The 18,242-nt window shown below is 43.7% G+C and overlaps 1 pseudogene; it reads left to right on the top strand.

Annotated features, from left to right (window-relative positions):
* The first annotated feature begins 16,599 nt into the window (after window positions 1-16,599).
* LOC116538223 lies at window positions 16,600-16,890 on the top strand (annotated as a pseudogene).
* Window positions 16,891-18,242: the final 1,352 nt, after the last annotated feature.

The following is an 18,242-nucleotide window of genomic DNA, read 5'->3' as shown; positions in this document are numbered from 1 at the left end:
CTAGAAGAGAATAGCTTAGATGTTTCTAGCATAAAGAAAAGATAAATATTTAAGGTAATAGATGTCCAAAGTACACCAATCTGACCTTTATAAATCACATGTACTCCAAATCTATGTACACCTATTATACATCAGTAAAATAATTGCTTTTTTTTTTTTTGAGACGGAGTCTAGCTCTGTTGCCCAAGCTGGAGTACAGTGGCACGATCGTGGCTCACTGCAATCTCCACCTCCCAGGTTCAAGTGATTCTCCTTCCTCAGCGTCCTGGGCAGCTGGGATTACAGGCACCCGCCACTACACCCAGCTAATTTTTGTATTTTTAGTAGAGACAGGGTTTCACTGTGTTGGCCAAGCTGGTCTTGAACTCATGACCTCATGATCCACCTACCTCGGCCTCCCAAAGTGCTGGGATTACAAGCGTGAGCCATCGTGCCTGGCCAATAATTCAATTTTTTAAAAAAAGAATGAGAATGGTGCCACTTTACATTTTGTTTGCTTGTTTTCTTTTTTTCTTTTTGAGGTCTTGCTCTGTTGCCCAGGCTGTGCAGTGGCATAATCACAGCTCACTGTAGCCTTGACCTCCCAAGCTCAAGTGATCCTCCCACTGCAGCCTCCTAAGTAGTTGGAACTACAGGCATGCACCACCATGTCTGGCTAATTTTAATATTTTTTTGTGGAGATGGGGTTTTCCCATGTTGCCCAGGCTGGTCTTGAACTCCTGAGCTCAAATGATCCTCCCACCCCAATCTCTCAAAGTGCCAGGATTACAGATGTTAGCTACTGCACCCAGCTTCACTTTAGATAGTTCTTTGACAACTTTTCCATTTCTTCTCTTAAATATATTGAATTAATTTGAATTTTAACAAATTTTCTAGGGAATTTTTCAGTAAGGTTTTCAAATTTATTGAGTTATTTTTAGCGTTTTTGTTTTCTCTGTATCTCAGGTTATGCTCCCTCTCTCATGGGCTTTCTCTTTTTCTTAATTAGGCTCACCACAGATTATTTTTGTCTTTTGGTCCCCTATTTATATATTATTATTATTGTTATTTCTTCCCTTTCTCTCTTCTTTCCTTCCTGACAGGGTCTCCCCTGATAGAGGTATTACCCAGGCTGGAGTGCACTGGTGCAAACAGAGCACACTGCAGCCTCAGACTCCTCCCATGTAGCTGGGGTTAGAGGCGCACACTTCCATATCTGACTGATTTTAAATTTTTTGTAAAGATAGGATCTTCCTATATTGCCTGGTCTCCAATTCCTAGGCTCAAGAAATCCTTAAAGTGCTGGGACTGCAGGCATAAGCCACCACAGCCAGCCTATATATCAGTATTATTTTCTATTTCATTGACTTCTGCTTTTTAAAATTAATTATTTCCATTTTATTTTTTCATTATTTTTCCATATCATTGATTATTTTATACCTTATTTAATAACTAATGTATCTTTATTGTACATCAAACCAATTATAAATATAAAATAAATGTCTAAAGCCTATATTATGCCTTTTATTGCCTTTTTTTTTTTTTTTTTTTTTTTTGAGACAGTCTTACTCTGTCACCAGACTGGAGTGCAGCGGCGCGATCTCAGCTCACTGCAACCTCCGCCTCCCAGGTTCAAGTGAGTCTCCTGCCTCAGCTTCTCGAGTAGCTGCTACTACAGGCACACATCACAGCACCCGGCTAATTGTTTATTTTTAGTAGGAACAGGGTTTCACCATGTTGGCCAGGCTGGTCTCCAACTCCTGAGCTCAGGCAATCTGCCCAGCTAGGCCTCCCAAAATGCTGGGATTACAGGCATGAACCACCATGCCTGGCGTATTTTTATTTTATTTTTATAGAGACAAGGTCTCACTGTAACGCCCTAGCTGGTCTCAAACTCATGGGCTGAAGTGATCCTCCTGTTTCAGCCTCCCAAAGTGCTCAGTTTACAGTCGTGAGCCACGGCACCTGACTCAGAGTTCCAATTTTGCAAGATAAAAATAGTTCTGCAGGCCGGGCATGGTGGCTCAGGCCTATAGTCCCAGCACTTTGGGATGCCAAGGCAGGAGAATCACTAGGTCAGGAGATCAAGACTGTCCTGGCTAACACAATGAAACCTTATCTCTACTAACAATGCAAAAAAATTTAGCCAGGCATGGTGGCACGTGCCTGTAATCCCAATTACTCAGGAGGCTAAGGCAGGAGAATTGCTTGAACCCAGGAGGCAGAGGCTGCAGTGAGCTGAGATTGTGCCACTGTACCCCAGCCCAGGCGATAGAGCGAGACTCCATCTCAAAAAAAAAAAAAAAGGTTCCGCAGGCCAGGTGTGGTGGCTCACGTCTGTAATCCCAAAGTGGGTGGATCACCTGAGGTCAGCAGTTCAAGACCAGCCTGGCCAACATGGTGAAACCCCATCTCTGAAAAAAAAGAAAAAAAGAAAAAAGAAAAAAAAGAGTTCTGCAGATATTTGATGGTTGGTGGTGATGGTTGTGCAACAATGTGATGTGCTTAATACCACTGCATTGTATAGTTAAAAACAGTTAGGGCCGGGCGCGGTGGCTCACGCCTGTAATCCCAGCACTTTGGGAGTCCGAGGCGGGTGGATCACGAGGTCAAGAGATCGAGACCATCCTGGTCAACAAGGTGAAACCCTGTCTCTACTAAAAATACAAAAATTAGCTGGGCATGGTGGCACGCGCCTGTAGTCCCAGCTACTCAGGAGGCTGAGGCAAGAGAATTGCTTGAACCCAGGAGGCGGAGGTTGCAGTGAGCCAAGATTGCGCCATTGCACTCCAGCCTGGGTAACAAGAGTGAAACTCCATCTCAAAAAAAAAAACCACCAAAAAACAGTTAAGATGGTAAATTTTATGTGTATTTTATCATAATTTTAAATAAAAGAGTCAAGTTTACTTATAAAGTTAAGCATAAACCTATGCCATATCTGAATAATTTCTCTCCTAGGTATTTATGTCAGGCCTCCAAGTCCAAGCCTGGCCATTATAGCCTTGGTGACGCGCATGTACACCTCTGGATGTCCCCAGGAGTCAGAAGTCTGAAGTAACCACAAGTAACCAGGTGGCCAAAGAAAGAAGTGAAACAATTTGTTCCTGCCTCAACTAATTGCTCTCCCCTTGCAACCTGCAAACATTGTTCCTATTCAGCCTTGTGAAAATTTCCCCCCAGACACTGGGTTTCTCAAGTCCCCACCCCTGTAACTATGTAATGTACTGCACCCTCCCCTCTGCTTGCAACCAATACCCCCTCACCCTTTGATCATACCTGTTTGTAATCAATGACCCCTATCCTTGTTATCATGCATCCCTACCCTTATGATCACGCCTGTTTGTAATAAATGACCCCTACCCTTGTGATCATGCATCCCGTGACGCCCTTTCTCTCCCCAAGATAGATTACCACTGTTAGCTGACCATTTGCCCCAACCTATATAACCAATCCCCTTTCCTACCCTCTTGGCCTAACTCCTTTCTCAGACTTGGCCCACCTGTACCCAAGCACGAAATAAATGGCCTTGTTGCCCACACAAGGCCTGCCTGCTGGTCTCTTTACATGAGCGACATGTGTGATAATTTACACACAAAAAATCAAAACATATGTCCACAAAAATGTTCACTGTTCAAGAATGTTCATAGCAAGGCCGGGCGTGGTGGCTCAAGCCTGTAATCCCAGCAATTTGGGAGGCCGAGGCGGGTGGATCACAAGGTCAAGAGATCGAGACCATCCTGGTCAACACGGTGAAACCCCGTCTCTACTAAAAATACAAAAAAAATTAGCCGGGCATGGTGGCGCGTGCCTGTAATCCCAGCTACTCAGGAGACTGAGGCAGGAGAATTGCCTGAACCCGGGAGGCGAAGGTTGCGGTGAGCCGAGATCGCGCCATTGCACTCCAGCCTGGGTAACATGAGTGAAACTCCGTCTCAAAAAAAAAAAATAATAATAAAAAAATTAAAAAAAAAGAATGTTCAGGCCGGGCGCGGTGGCTCAAGCCTGTAATCCCAGCACTGTGGGAGGCCGAGGCGGGTGGATCACGAGGTCAAGAGATCAAGACCATCCTGGTCAACATGGTGAAACCCCGTCTCTACTAAAAACTACAAAAAATTAGCTGGGCATGGTGGCGCGTGCCTGTAATCCCAGCTACTCGGGAGGCTGAGGCAGGAGAATTGCCTGAACCCAGGAGGCGGAGGTTGCGGTGAGCCGAGATCGCGCCATTGCACTCCAGCCTGGGTAACAAGAGCAAAAACTCCGTCTCAAAAAAAAAAAAAAGAATGTTCATAGCAGCTTTATTCATTATAACCAAAAACTGGGAACAAAAAATGTGCGTCAACAGAAAATGGGTAAACAAAATAGCTCTATCCATACAATAGAGTACTAATCTGGAAGAAACAACTGATACATATAACAATATGGATAAATGTTAAACACATTATTCTGAGGAAAAGAAACCAGACACAAAAGGAAATACACTGGTTTTATGAAGATCAACAGCAGAAGAATCTAAACAACCGTGATAGAGCAGTGAGGGGTGGGAGTGGAGATGGGAAGGCAGGGAGGCCAAGGGTGAGGGCAATGGGGGCACGAGGCATTACTGATTAGACAGGTCCAAGAAGGAACTTTCGGGGTTGATGTAAGTGTTTATATCTTGACTCGAGTGTTGGTTCCACAGGTCTCAGGTATATACGTTTGCCAAGACTCATCAAACTGTACACTAAAGGTCTGTGAACTTACTACATGTTCTTTATACCTCGACATAATTAGTATTAAAAAGAAGAGAAAGTCCTCTCCCTGCTCTCCACTTCTTCCCTTGGGGTCAATGAAGCGAGTATGAAAAAACTAATGTGATTTTGATGTGATTCTGTGTGCTGTGATGCATATCATTTATAAAATAGCAGCTCATTTCTTGTGAACAGGTTGCTTACAATAAACCAAGGGCAGCAGGTCACTGCTGACTGGCCTAGCTCCCTTAGCCAGCATCACAGGTGACAAAGAGGGAAGTGAGAGATAGCAAAGGTAAACTTCCCATAGCAGGACAGTATCACGCAGGGGCAGGAGACAGTTCAGGAGGGTGGGGGCATAGCTCAGGAGGAAGGTTGCTTGGTGAGCAGCAGGCCTTGGCATTATCTCCGGTATCAGTGGAGAGCTGGTTTCCCTGGCAACAGGGGCCTGCTTAGTAAACCATGCCTACCAGGCAGCAGGCAGAAACATATCCGTAGCAAGTGCACACAGTGAAAGATCTCATCACCAAATATTCCCTGTTAGTCTACATACTCAGGCCTGTTGGTGGTTTAAGAACAATCAGAGAGTACTGAAAGACATAATAAAAAGCTTCAGTACCATTACCCACGTCTTTTCTCCCCCATTCCTAGTCACACCCACTTGTAACCGTTTTTCCTCCTCCTCCTCCTCCTCTTCCTCTCCTCCCTCTCTCCTTCCCTCCCTCTCTCTTTCTTTCTTTTCTTTTTTTTTTTTTTTGAGATGGTCTCACTTTGTTAGCTCACTGTAGCCTCCAAAGATGTGCTCCATTAATTCATTAATAAACATTTAAGATTGTGAAACAGAACACATATATTCAAAAACACAAATGTGTATCTTAATGAATTGTAATACAGTAAATACAAGCATAACCACCATCCAGGTCATAAAATAAAATTTTGTCAAAATCGTAGAAGTCTACATCAACATTTTCCACCCTTGGACCACAGGTCTCTTTTCAATTCCAACGTTCCTCTCTCCTCTTAGAGATATCCACAATTCTGAATTTTATGGAAATAACTTTCTTGCTTTATTAAAAATAATGTTATCAAATAAATACACTTCTATACGCATAATTTAGTTTGCCTACTTTTGAGCTTCACATAAATGGAATAATACAGCATATAATGCTGGGCACAATGGCTCACGCATGTAATCCCAGTACTTTGGGAGGCTGAGGCAGATGGATCACCTGAAGTCAGGACCAGCCTGACTAACATGGAGAAACCCCAACTCTACTAAAAAAAAAAAAAAAATAGGCTGGGCCCGGTAATTTATGCTTGTAATCCCAGCACTTTAGGAGGCCAAGGCAGGCAGATTACGAGGTCAGGAGTTCAAGACCAGCCTGGCCAACATGTCAAAACCATTTCTCTACTAAAAATATAAAAAATTGGCTGGGCGCGGTGGTTCAAGCCTGTAATCTCAGCACTTTGGGAGGCCGAGGCGGGTGGGTCACGAGGTCAAGAGATCGAGACCATCCTGGTCAACATGGTGAAACCCCGTCTCTACTAAAAATACAAAAAATCAGCTGGGCATGGTGGCGCGTGCCTGTAATCCCAGCTACTCAGGAGGCTGAGGCAGGAGAATTGCCTGAACCCAGGAGGCGGAGGTTGCGGTGAGCCGAGATCGCCCCATTGCACTCCAGCCTGGGTAACAAGAGTGAAACTCCGTCTCAAAAAAAAAAAATAAATAAATAAAATAAAATAAAAATAAATAAAAAATTAGCCGAGCATGGTGGCATGCACCTGTAACTCAGCTAGTCTGAAGACTGAGGCAGGAGAATCAGTTGAACCCAGGAGGCAGAGTTTTCAGTGAGCTGAGATTGCGCCATTCCACTCCAGCCTGGATGACAGAGTGAGGCTCTGTCTCAAAAGAAAAAAAAAAAAAAAATTAGCTGAGCATGGTGGCACATGCCTGTAACCCCAGCTACTCTGGAGGCTGATGCAGGAGAATCGATAGGAGGCGGATGTTGTGGTGAGCTGAGATCATGCCATTGCACTCCAGCCTGGGCAACAAGAGTGAAACTGTCTCAAACGAAACAAAACAAAACAAAACAAAAACAAAAATAGCATATATTGAGTTTGGCTTTATTTGCTTAGCATTGTTTTGAAATTCATCCATGTTGTTGCATGTAGCTGTATTTCATTCATTTTCACTGCTGTTCAGTATTACATTGGATTAATCGAATACAATGTATGTGTCTCCTCTACTAGTGATAGATATTTATGAATAGGTAGGTTCCAGTGTGGGGCTGTCATGAATAATGCTGCTAGGAAGATATTTGTATATATGTTCTCGTCCTGATGTGAAAGAAAAATGTTCACTGCTTGTTCTATCAGTTACTGAGATAATTTTGTTCAAATCTCCTGCAAGCATTGTGAGTTTCTCTTTGTGATTCTGACAGCTTTTGCTTTATACATGTCAAGGCAATAATATTTGGTACATACATATTTTGTACCAATGTTAATTCTTCCTGTTGACTTGAAGCTTTTATCATAATTAAGTGGTCTTCTCTAATTTTTTTGTCCTAAATTCTGTTTTGTCTCATATTAATAGAGCTAGACCAGCTTTCTTTCATTTTTTTTATAGTGCTAAAATACACATAATGTAGAAATTTCCATTTTAGGCATTTTATTTACTTTTTTAGAGGCAAGGTCTTGCTCTGTTGCCCAGGATGAAGTGCAGTTGCGTGATCATGAAACCACCTTTGCAAAATTATAACTGAGGAAATTATGACAATGAAAGAAATCATACCTAACCAACTCCATCTAGCTTCTAACATTTAAGCTGTCCTTATTCATTTCTGGGAGTAGGCCAAACTAACTTTGGGAAGGAATTCAGGTCATGGTTTGCCTCTGAAACAAAATTAATAACAGCCCTTTCCTTTAAAGACCCCCTTCTTGCCTGGGAACCAGTCTGTCTTTGCAGAACTAACAAATTAGCTACAAGATTAGAAATTAGAGTTTAGGGGTTATACAACCTCTGGCACCCAGAGTCTGAACCTTCCCAAATTGCTCCTGGGGATAACATCACTATTGTAAAACCTAAGATCAGTGCTTGAGATATTTTGCATACCCTGAATTCAGTGGATCAGCTGACACCACCCAGATCAGGAATCTGGCCCAACAGTTCCGCCATCCCACCCAGGAACAGAAAGCAGCAAGAAAAACTTAGACCCCCTATGATTCCATCTCTAACGTGACCAATCAGCACTCCCAACTTCCCCAGCTCCTACCTGCCAAGTGGGTGGATCACGAGGTCAAGAAATCGAGACCATCCTGGTCAACACGGTGAAACCCCATCTCTACTAAAAATACAAAAAATTAGCTGGGCATGGTGGCGTGTGCCTGTAATCCCAGCTACTCAGGAGGCTGAGGCAGGAGAACTGCTTGAACCCAGGAGGTGGAGGTTGCGGTGAGCCAAGATCGCGCCATTGCACTCCAGCCTGGGTAACAAGAGCGAAACTCCGTCTCAAAAAAAAAAAACCAAAACTCTGATCCCCTGAATGCTTGGGGAGACTGATTTGGGTAATAAAACTCTGGTTTCCCAGACAGCCAGCTCTGAGTGAATTACTCTTTCTCCACTGCAATTCCCCTGTCTTGATAAATTGGCTCTGTCTAGGCAGCAGGCAAGGTGAACCCATTGGGTGGTTATAATCAGAGTTCGCTGTAACGTCCAACTCCTGGGCTCAAGCCATCCTCCCTCCTTGTCTTCCCAAAGTGCTAGAATTAGATTACAGGCATGAGCCACTATACCCAGCCCCATTTTAACAATTTTAAAGTGTACAATTCAGTGGTATTAAGTACATTCATGATTACCACTATCTAGTTCCAGAACTTATTCATCATTCAAAAAAGCACTCTATATCCATTAAATAATAACTCCCATCTGTTCAGCTGCTGGTAACCACTATTCCATTTTCTGTCCTTATGACTACTCTGTGGCTGGGTGCGGTGGCCCATACCTGTAATTCCAGCACATTGGGAGGCTCAGACGGGCGGATAACCTGGAGTTCAAGATCAGCCTGACAAACATGGAGAAACCCTGTCTCCACTAAAAATACAAAATTAGCTGGGCTTGGTGGCGCATGCTTGTAATCCCAGCTACACAGGAGGCTGGAACAGGAGAATCGCTTGAACCCGGGAGGCGGAGGTTGCGGAGAGCTGAGATCATGTCATTGCACTCCAGCCTGGGCAACAAGAGTGAAACTCCATCTCAAAAAAAAAAAAAAAAAAAGAAAAAGAAAAGAAAAGAAAATGACTATTTTGTGTACCTCACATGCATAGAATTATATTCCTCTTTTTTATCTGGCTGTATTAACTTAGCTTAAAGTTCTCAAGGTTCATTCATGTTGTATGTGTTTGTACTTCATTCCTTCTATGGCTGAATAATATCCCATTATGTACCACATTTTGTTTATCTGTTCATGAGTTGGTGAACATTTCAGTTGTTTCTACCTTTTGGTTAAGAAAAAAATATGTGAATTGGACTTCATCAAAATGAAAAAACTTGTGTATCAAAGGCCACTATGAAGAGAATGAAAAGGCAACCCACAGAATGGGAGAAAATATTTGCAAATCATGTATCGAATAAGTGATTAGTATCCAGAATACATAATGAACTCCTACAACTCAACAGCACAACCAAACAATCCAATTAAAAATGGACAAAGGGCTTGAATAGCCATTTCTCCAAAGATATCCAAATGACTAATAAACACATGAAAAGATACTCAACATCGCTAATTATTAGGGAAATGCAAATTAAAACCTCAATGAGTTGTCACTTTCCATGTACTAGGACAGTTATTCTTAAAAAGAAAAACAAGTATTGGCAAGGATATGGAGAAACTGGAACTCTCACATTTTGCTGGTAGAAATGCAAAACGGTGCAACCACTCTGGGTACAGTTTGATATTTTTCCAAAAAGTTAAACAAAATTGTCATATGATTCCACAATTCCACTCCTGGGTATTTAGCCCAAAGAATTGAAAACATGTATTTAAACAAGCATGTGTACACATGTGTTCATAGTAGCACCATTCGCAATAGCCAAAAGGTGGAAACAGGCTAAATGTCCCTCAACAGATTAACAGATAAATGGTAAGTTTTGGTATATAAATACTATGGAATATTATTCAGCTATAAAAAGAATGAAGTAGGCCGGGCGCCATGGTTCACACCTGTAATTCCAGCGTTTTGGGAGGCCAAGGCAGGCAAATTACCTGAAGTCAGGAGTTTGAGACCAGCCTGACCAACATGGAGAAACTCCATCTCTACTAAAAACACAAAATTAGCTGGGCATGGTGGTACATGTGGTACATGTCTGTAATCCCACTTACTCGGGAGGCTAGGCAGAAGAATTGCTTGAACCAGGAAGGCAGATGTTTCAGTGAGCCGAGGTTGCACCATTGCACTCCAGACTCAGCAACAAGAGCAAAACTCCGTCTCAAAAAAAAAAAAAAATTAGTTGGGTGTAGTGGTGCCTGTAGTCCCAGCTACTAGGGAGACTGAGGCATAAGAATCGCTTAAACCCAGGAGGTAGAGGTTGTCGTGAGCCATGATTACACCACTGTACTCCAGCCTGGGGGATAGCGCGAGACTCTGTCTCCAATAAATAAATAAATTAAAAAAAAAATAAATAAATAAATAAAAATAAAATTATTATCTTAGTCTGTTGACTTCTATAGGGCTTCTAATTACCGTAGACTGGGTAATTTGCAAATAATATAATTTTTTTTTTTTTTTGGTTTGAAGGAGCAGAGGGTTTAATAGACAAGAAATAAATGAGAAGGCAGAAGGAAGAGGCTCCTCCTTACAGAGATGGGGGTGTGGGGGCTCCCAGCCAGGTATATATGCTGAGGATGGAGGAGGTGATGTCTGATTTGCATAGGGTTCAGAGGATTAGTTTGACTAGGCATGTTATTCACATAGCCTGTGAAAAAGCTGACTTTCCCACCCTAGCCTTTTAATATGCAAATGCAGGGCACAATGATGTTCTAAACACGGGGATATATGGGGGTGGCCCTGTTACCTGGAACTGGTGAGTAAAGGGCAAGAAGGCTACATGAATCGCCATATTTGGATGGATCCAGTTTCTAATGGCCTGCATTTGCCTATCAAATGTTGCCAGCCTAGCTCCAAGAGCTGGGGCTTTACAGGAAACTTTTCTGGAGATGCTTTAAAAAATGAAAACTTTGCTGGGCGCAGTGGCTCACGCCTGTAATCCCAGCACTCTGGAAAGCCAAAGTGGGTGGATCACCTGAGGTCAGGAGTTCGAGACCAGCCTGACCAACATGGAGAAACCCCATCTATACTAAAAATACAAAATTGGCTGGGCATGGTGACATATGCCTGTAATCCCAGTTAGTTGGGAGGCTGAGGCAGGAGAACTGCTTGAACCCGGGAGGTGGAGGTTCCAGTGAGATTGAGCTATTGCACTCTAGCCTGGGCAACTAGAGTGAAACTCCGTCTCAAAAAAACAAAAAACAAAACAAAGCAAAAACTTCCTAAGGACTCCTTTTCCTCTCTATCTGCCTAAAATAATTTCTTAATAACTCTTACAATATTTTCCCCTGTGGAGATGCCACACTAACTGCTGTTAGGGGGTTTGAGCAGTGACACTTTCTGGCTACTTCCTGCTGAAAAGGGGCGTTGAATGGGGAACAGCAGCCAGGGCTACTCCTGGGGTCGATCTAAGGGTCCTTGGAAGAATGGCATGTCCATGTGTGGTTCAGTTTACAGCACCATTGGGAGTTTGATTACTTGTAGGTGTGAAGAAATAATTTGAGTTATAATATTGAGTATACAGGGTCCAAATATCAAAACAAGCCATAAATAAGAGACGGCTTAATAAAGGGGTTAACCAATTCCATAAGGAAGACTGGAATTCATTAAAAAGTCCTTGTAGCCAACCGGGACTGAAGCCAGCATTTTTCCTGAGCCTGTTAATAATTTTGATTTTATTTTGAAATACCTTAAATTTTCCTCTACTTTATTAGAGGTATTAGTCCAAAAGCATCATGTTTCATTTAAAACTGCATCACTGGCTGAGCATGGTGGCTCCCACCTGTAATCCTAGCACTTTGAGAGGCTGAGGTGGGCGGATCACGAGGTCAGGATATCAAGACCAGGCTGACCAACATGGTGAAACCCCATCTCTACTAAAAATACAAAAATTAGCTGGGCGTGGTGGCGCATGCCTGTAATCCCAGCTACTCAGGAGGCTGAGGCAGGAGAATCACTTGAACCAGGGAGTCGGAGGTTGCAGTGAGCTGAGATTGCGCCGTCACTGCACTCCAGCCTGGCGACTGAGACTGTCTCAAAAATAAATAAATAAATAAAAAAGAAACAAAAACTGTATCACTAAACCCAACAAAAAGTCCTAAAAGACTCAGTGATAGTAAAACTATCATGTTTCCTTTTTGTCAGTAACTATTATCCCTGCTATAAGTACTAATTAAGCAAAATACGATAGCAATGGAAATTTTCCAATATTTCAGTTAGAAGGTGCTACCAAGTATAATCCTACCACAAATAGTAGAGTGAGGACAGCAGTTCCCACAGGTGAGGTGTGGTAGATAATTTCCATCTAAAATTTTACTTGCCAATATATAGAATTCACCTTGGAGAGCTATGAAGTTCCTTGTTTTTATTTTCCCAAACAAAGAAACCTCCAGGTTCTGGGCACTTCACTCACCTTCATTGCCTGGCGGAATTTAAACAGATTGAAGGCATTATATTCGAGTGCTACTTTTGTGGCACCGATAATTTTACTTATAACAATCTTGGTGACCTATAGGGAGACCCCATCTCCTTCAGGGCGGTCTCTGGTTCTCTCTCGTGAGGAGGAAGGGCTCCCCCCCAACCTGCCTCGCTGCAGTGGCCTCCTGAGTGAAGACCCGTGCGAGGAACAAGCCCGTACTCTTAGCAATGTGGAGACCGGCCTGCAACCTAAGGTAAAGGATCCTGGTCAGGCGCTGTGGCTCGCGCCTGTAATCCTAGCACTTTGGGAGGCCGAGGTGGGTACATCACCTGAGGTCAGGAGTTCAAGACCAGCCTGGCCATCATGGTGAAACCCCATCTTAAAAATAAATAAATAAATAAATAATTTTTTTAAAAAAGGATCCTTACTGTAATATTGTGCTGGCCTAGAGCCAGAACCGGAGCAAAACTATTTTATAAAATGCAAAACTGTTTTTAGATAAGTTGAAATGGCTGCCCCATTCTCCTTACAATAACTACTGTCCTTGGCCTCTGTAAATAGAACTGCCAGTTTGTTCTTCAAAACTATGTGAAGCTGCTTACCTTTTCTTATCAGTAACTGCTCTCTGTGGCCCTAATGTGACAGGCAAGCAGTCCTAACGCATGCCATCTTGGCTCCTGCGACTTGTAATAAGTAACTAAGGTCTGTGATTTCCACCTTAACCAGATAATGTGTAAACAAATGTTTATCTTGACTTCTGTAAACCACTTAAGTAACAAACGGAATGACAAAAGTCCCCATCCCTTGGAATGTCCGGGGACCCCCACCCTCATCTCTGCCCAGGAGGTAATTTACAGAATCCACTAGCCCTCGGAATGTCTGAAGCCTTTTCATCCCCATCCCTGCCCCTCACCCCCACTCCCAAGGTGGTTTTTTGGGTATAAAAAATCGTGGCACCCTCCTGTTGCCACCACAGGTTGGAGAGACGTGAGTCCTCTGTGGTCGCCGGCATAAATAAATGACCCTGCAATCTGGAATACTTTTGTCTTGTGGTAACTTTCTACGCTCCGGTCAAATACAACATTACATACCTCAGCAACCATTCAAAGCTGTGCACAGACCAAGGAAGGAAACACCCAACAGCCGGCAAAGTATTTCCTAGGTGGTTGGGACAGACTAAGATAAGAGAAGCCGTGGGGGCGGGGGAGTGATACCTTGTTGGGACCTACCAAGGTAAGAGAAGCCACGGGGAGGCGGGGGTCGGTGAAGTATTTATTGGTCAGGGTGTCTGTGGGGCTAAAAAGAAAAAAGCAGTACATTTCCAGTAAGGGAAACTGAACCTCACCCCAAAAGGCAAGACATTTCCAGTAAGGGAAATTGAGCCTTACCTCCAAAATTGGAAATGCCCCAAGTAGGATAAGGGATAAAAAGATAAAGCTTGCAACGATAATTTTCCCCTTAATAATCCCCTACGCCTAATGTTAAAATATTAGAAGAAGAATAATGGGATCAAACAAACAAAAAAAGCAGCTGCTGTCCCAGACCCTCCTTCTATCCTTCTTGTCCCCCTCCTTGTAACTCTGCCTCTTGGGAATCGTCCCAAGAGCCCACTCACTACCAGCCTGAGCATCCTTCCCTAAAAGGACTTCAGAACTTCCCTTTCCCATCTTCTCAGGGGAAGAAAGAGGTAGGATCTGTAGAGCTGCTATGGGAGCCTAGGAACCTGAACAACTCCCCCCACCCCCAAAACGTTCCTACAGCGGAACAAAAATTTCCCGCCCAAGACCCCCGTGGGACAGCAGCAACGCAGCCCACCGAGAAAACATGCAGGAAATATGCTGGTCTAGGTCTTGAGGATCGTCTTGGGCGGGGAATGTTGAAACTTAATTTTGTCACTAACAATTGGCCAAATATTCACAAGAAATTACAAAAAATATATATATAGAGAGAGAACTAGAAAGATAAGCCTGTAAAAGCTTCTAAAAGCGAGAGAAAAAAAGTCCTAGAGGAGAGAGAAAGACTGACAGAGGGAACAGAGGAAGTCAGAGAAAGAGAGAGAGAAAGAGAAAGAGAGTCAGGGAGGGAGAAAGGAAGAGACAGAAGTAGGAAAGAGAAAGCAATGGGCCCTATGCTTTTAGAAGCTAGGGTAAATTTAAAACCTACAAATGATCATTGAAGGTCTTCTAGGTGATGGGTTTCTTAAACTCTGTTGTACCCAATCTTTTTTTTTTTTTTTTTTTTGAGACAGAGTTTCGCTCTTGTTACCCAGGCTGGAGTGCAATGGCGCGATCTCGGCTCACCGCAACCTCCACCTCCTGGGTTCAGGCAATTCTCCTGCCTCAGCCTCCTGAGTAGCTGGGATTACAGGCATGCACCACCATGTCCAGCTAATTTTTTGTAGTTTTAGTAGAGACGGGGTTTCACCGTGTTGACCAGGATGGTCTCGATCTCTCGACCTCGTGATCCACCCACCTCGGCCTCTGAAAGTGCTGGGATTACAGGCTTGAGCCACCGCGCCCGGCCCCCAATCTTTTTAAAAGATGGCTTCTGGGCTTGTCCGTTGGCAGAGGACATCGGGGACCTATTTGCCTTTGAATGAGATCCTCACTCCAGTCGAAAATAACAATACTGATGGACGGTCTTACCCCAAGGGTTTACAGAGTCTCCAAATTTATTTAGTCAAATATTAGAACAAGTCATTTAATTAGCAAAGGTAAACGGAAAATGAAGCTTAAACAGGTTGAAGGCATTATATTCTTGCCTCTGCCGAAGACTAAACAGGAACTTAGAAAATTTTAGGATTAGTCGGATACTGTCTATGGATAGACTCTTATGCCCTAAAAATAAAGCCCTTTTACAAAAAGCTCACTCAAGACAGGTTAAACCCCCTTATTTGGCAATTACCAGAAATCCAGCAGGTGGAAAGGTTACCTCTTTAAGCAGCCATTCCCACTTTTTGTCAGGGTAAACAAGAACATTAGAAATACTTGCTCAAAGGCACGGAGGCCACTGACAACCAGTAGCCTTCCTATCAAAAATTCTGAACCCAGTAACCCTGAGATGGCCCAAAAGCATTGTGGGATGACACTTTATTATAGATTTTGCTAAAAGTTAATAATGTAATATGTATTATCCTGACTTCTAATCCTGTGGCCTTAGGCAGTCTAGTCCACAGACATGAAAAAAGTTTGCTTTGTTTGTTCTCTAATCTTGCCAGAAAAAAAAAAAAAAAGAGGTTTGCTTTGGAAAAGAACCATTATCATCTTTGACAAAAAACAAAAAAGGAGAATTTATGTAAAAAGAATCTTTTATGAGCCAGGCGCAGTGGCTCACACCTGTAATCCCAGTACCTTGGGAGGTCGAGGTAGGCGAATCACAAGGCCAGGAGTTTGAGACCAGCCTGACCAACATGGTGAAACCCCGTCTCTACTAAAAATGCAACAATTAGCTGGGCGTGGTGGCACACACCTGTAATCCCAGCTACTCACTCCCAAGGCTGAGGCAGGAGAATCGCTTGCACCTGGGATGCAGAGGTTGCCTGGGTGACAAGAGCGCGACTCTGTCTTAAAAAAAAATCTTATGTGGTAAATTCTTGTCCTAAAATAAATTAATTGGCCATTTAAAGAAAGGGAGGTTTATAACAAGTCAGAAAGTTGAAGATTGTCTGTGAAGGTCGTGAAAAATGGTATAAAAGGAAATTTATGCAAGAATTGTTATATAGTTTAAAAGTAATTAGGCCTCCTGAATATAAAACTATTGAAGAAAGAGTTTATGTGCAAGGTGTGTAAGGAGAGTAAAATATACTTCTGATTAAAAAAAAAAAAAAAAAAAGAGGGGCCGGGCGCGGTGGCTCAAGCCTGTAATCCCAGCACTTTGGGAGGCCGAGGCGGGTGGATCACGAGGTCAAGAGATCGAGACCATCCTGGTCAACATGGTGAAACCCCGTCTCTACTAAAAATACAAAAATTCAACTGGGCATGGTGGCGCATGCCTGTAATCCCAGCTACTCAGGAGGCTGAGGCAGGAGAATTGCCTGAACCCAGGAGGCGGAGGTTGCGGTGAGCCGAGATCGCGCCATCGCACTCCAGCCTGGGTAACATAAGTGAAACTCCGTCTCAAAAAAAAAAAAAAAAGAAAGAAAACGCTTCCTCCATGGCTGTTCACTACCCTCTGGCTGTGGGCCTCAATAAGGGCCACAAGGTGACCAAGAACCTGAGCAAGCCCAGGCACGGCCGCACACGCAGGCATCTGACCAAACACATCAATTTCCTGCGGGACATGATCCGGGAGGTGTGTGGCTTTGCCCCGTACAAGCGGCATGCCATGGAGTTATTGAAGGTCTCCAAGGACAAACAGGCCCTCAAGTTCATCAAGAAAAGGGTGAGGACACACATCCACGCCAAGAGGAAGCAGGGGGAGCTGAGCAATGTCCGGACACCATGAGGAAAGCCGCTGCATAAAGACTGAGGCCCCTCCCCAACCTCTCCCTGAAACAAAGAACAGCTTGACCCAATTAAAGAAAAAACCATAATCCCAGCACTTTGGGAGGCCGAGGCGGGCAGATCGCAAGGCCAAGAGATCAAGACCCTCCTGGCCAACATGGTGAAACCCCCTCTCTACTAAAAATACAAAAATTAGCTGGGCGTCGTGGTGTGCGCCTGTAGTCCCAGCTACTCGGGAGGCTGAGGCAGGAGAATTGCTTGAACCCGGGAGGCGGAGGTTGCAGTGAGCTGAGATCGCGCCACTGCACTCCAGCCTGGAGCCTGGTGACAGAGCAAGACTCTGTCTCAAACAAAAACAAAAACAAAAACCCACATAAAATGTGGATTTCTACCTACATTTAAAAAAAAAAGAAAACTAAAAATAAAAATTTTGTTCTGAAGGCCTAAGCAAGTTTTTTTTTTTTTTTTTTTGAGACGGAGTTTCACTCTTGTTACCCAGGCTGGAGTGCAATGGCGCGATCTCGGCTCACCGCAACCTCTGCCTCCTGGGTTCAGGCAATTCTCCTGCCTCAACCTCCTCAGTAGCTGGGATTAAAGGCACGCGCCACCATGCCCAGCTAATGTTTTTGTATTTTTAGTAGAGATGGGGTTTCACTATGTTGACCAGGATGGTCTCGATCTCCTGACCTCATGATCCACCCACCTCGGCCTCCCAAAGTGCTGGGATTACAGGCTTGAGCTACCACGCCCGGCCGCAAGTTTTAAAATGTTAATTATAAAGGAAATTGTGTGTGTAAATATATTGGCTAATGTCAAAGGGGTATCGTCGAGTTTTTCTTTTTCTTTTTTTCAAATTAAAGGACAGATTTAAAGTCGAAATCCGCTCCATACTCACTAGTCTGATGACTGAATTTCCTCTCCCAGCCGATGCACCAGAATGCTAGGGCTCCGATGAATGGAGAACACCAGGGTTCTTTGTCCTCGTGCTGGTTTAGATAAAACTACAGGGACACACGTGGAGTGGTTTTAAGGAGCAGAGCATTTAATAGGCAAGAAAGAAAAGAGAAGGCAGAAGGCAGAGGCTTCTCCATACAGAGACAGAGGGAGGGGTGTGCTCCAAACCCGAAAGAAGAAGTCTCCTATAAATAATAGAAATTTAAGGCTGGCTGCAGTGGCTTACACCTGTAATCCCAACACTTTGGGAAGCTGAGGTGGGTGGATCACCTGAGGTCAGGAGTTCGAGACCAGCCTGATCAACAAGGCAAAACCCTGTCCCTACTAAAAATATAAAATAGCTGCATGCCTGTAATCCCAGCTACTCGGGGAGCTGAGGCAGAAAAATCGCCTGATCCA

The sequence above is a fragment of the Sapajus apella genome, unplaced genomic scaffold (genome assembly GCF_009761245.1).
Source record: "Sapajus apella isolate SASKATOON/1434 unplaced genomic scaffold, GSC_monkey_1.0 scaffold4, whole genome shotgun sequence".
Classification (NCBI taxonomy): domain Eukaryota; kingdom Metazoa; phylum Chordata; class Mammalia; order Primates; family Cebidae; genus Sapajus; species Sapajus apella.
The sequence above is the reverse complement of the archived record's forward strand: the minus strand, read 5'-3'. Positions and strand labels throughout refer to the sequence as shown.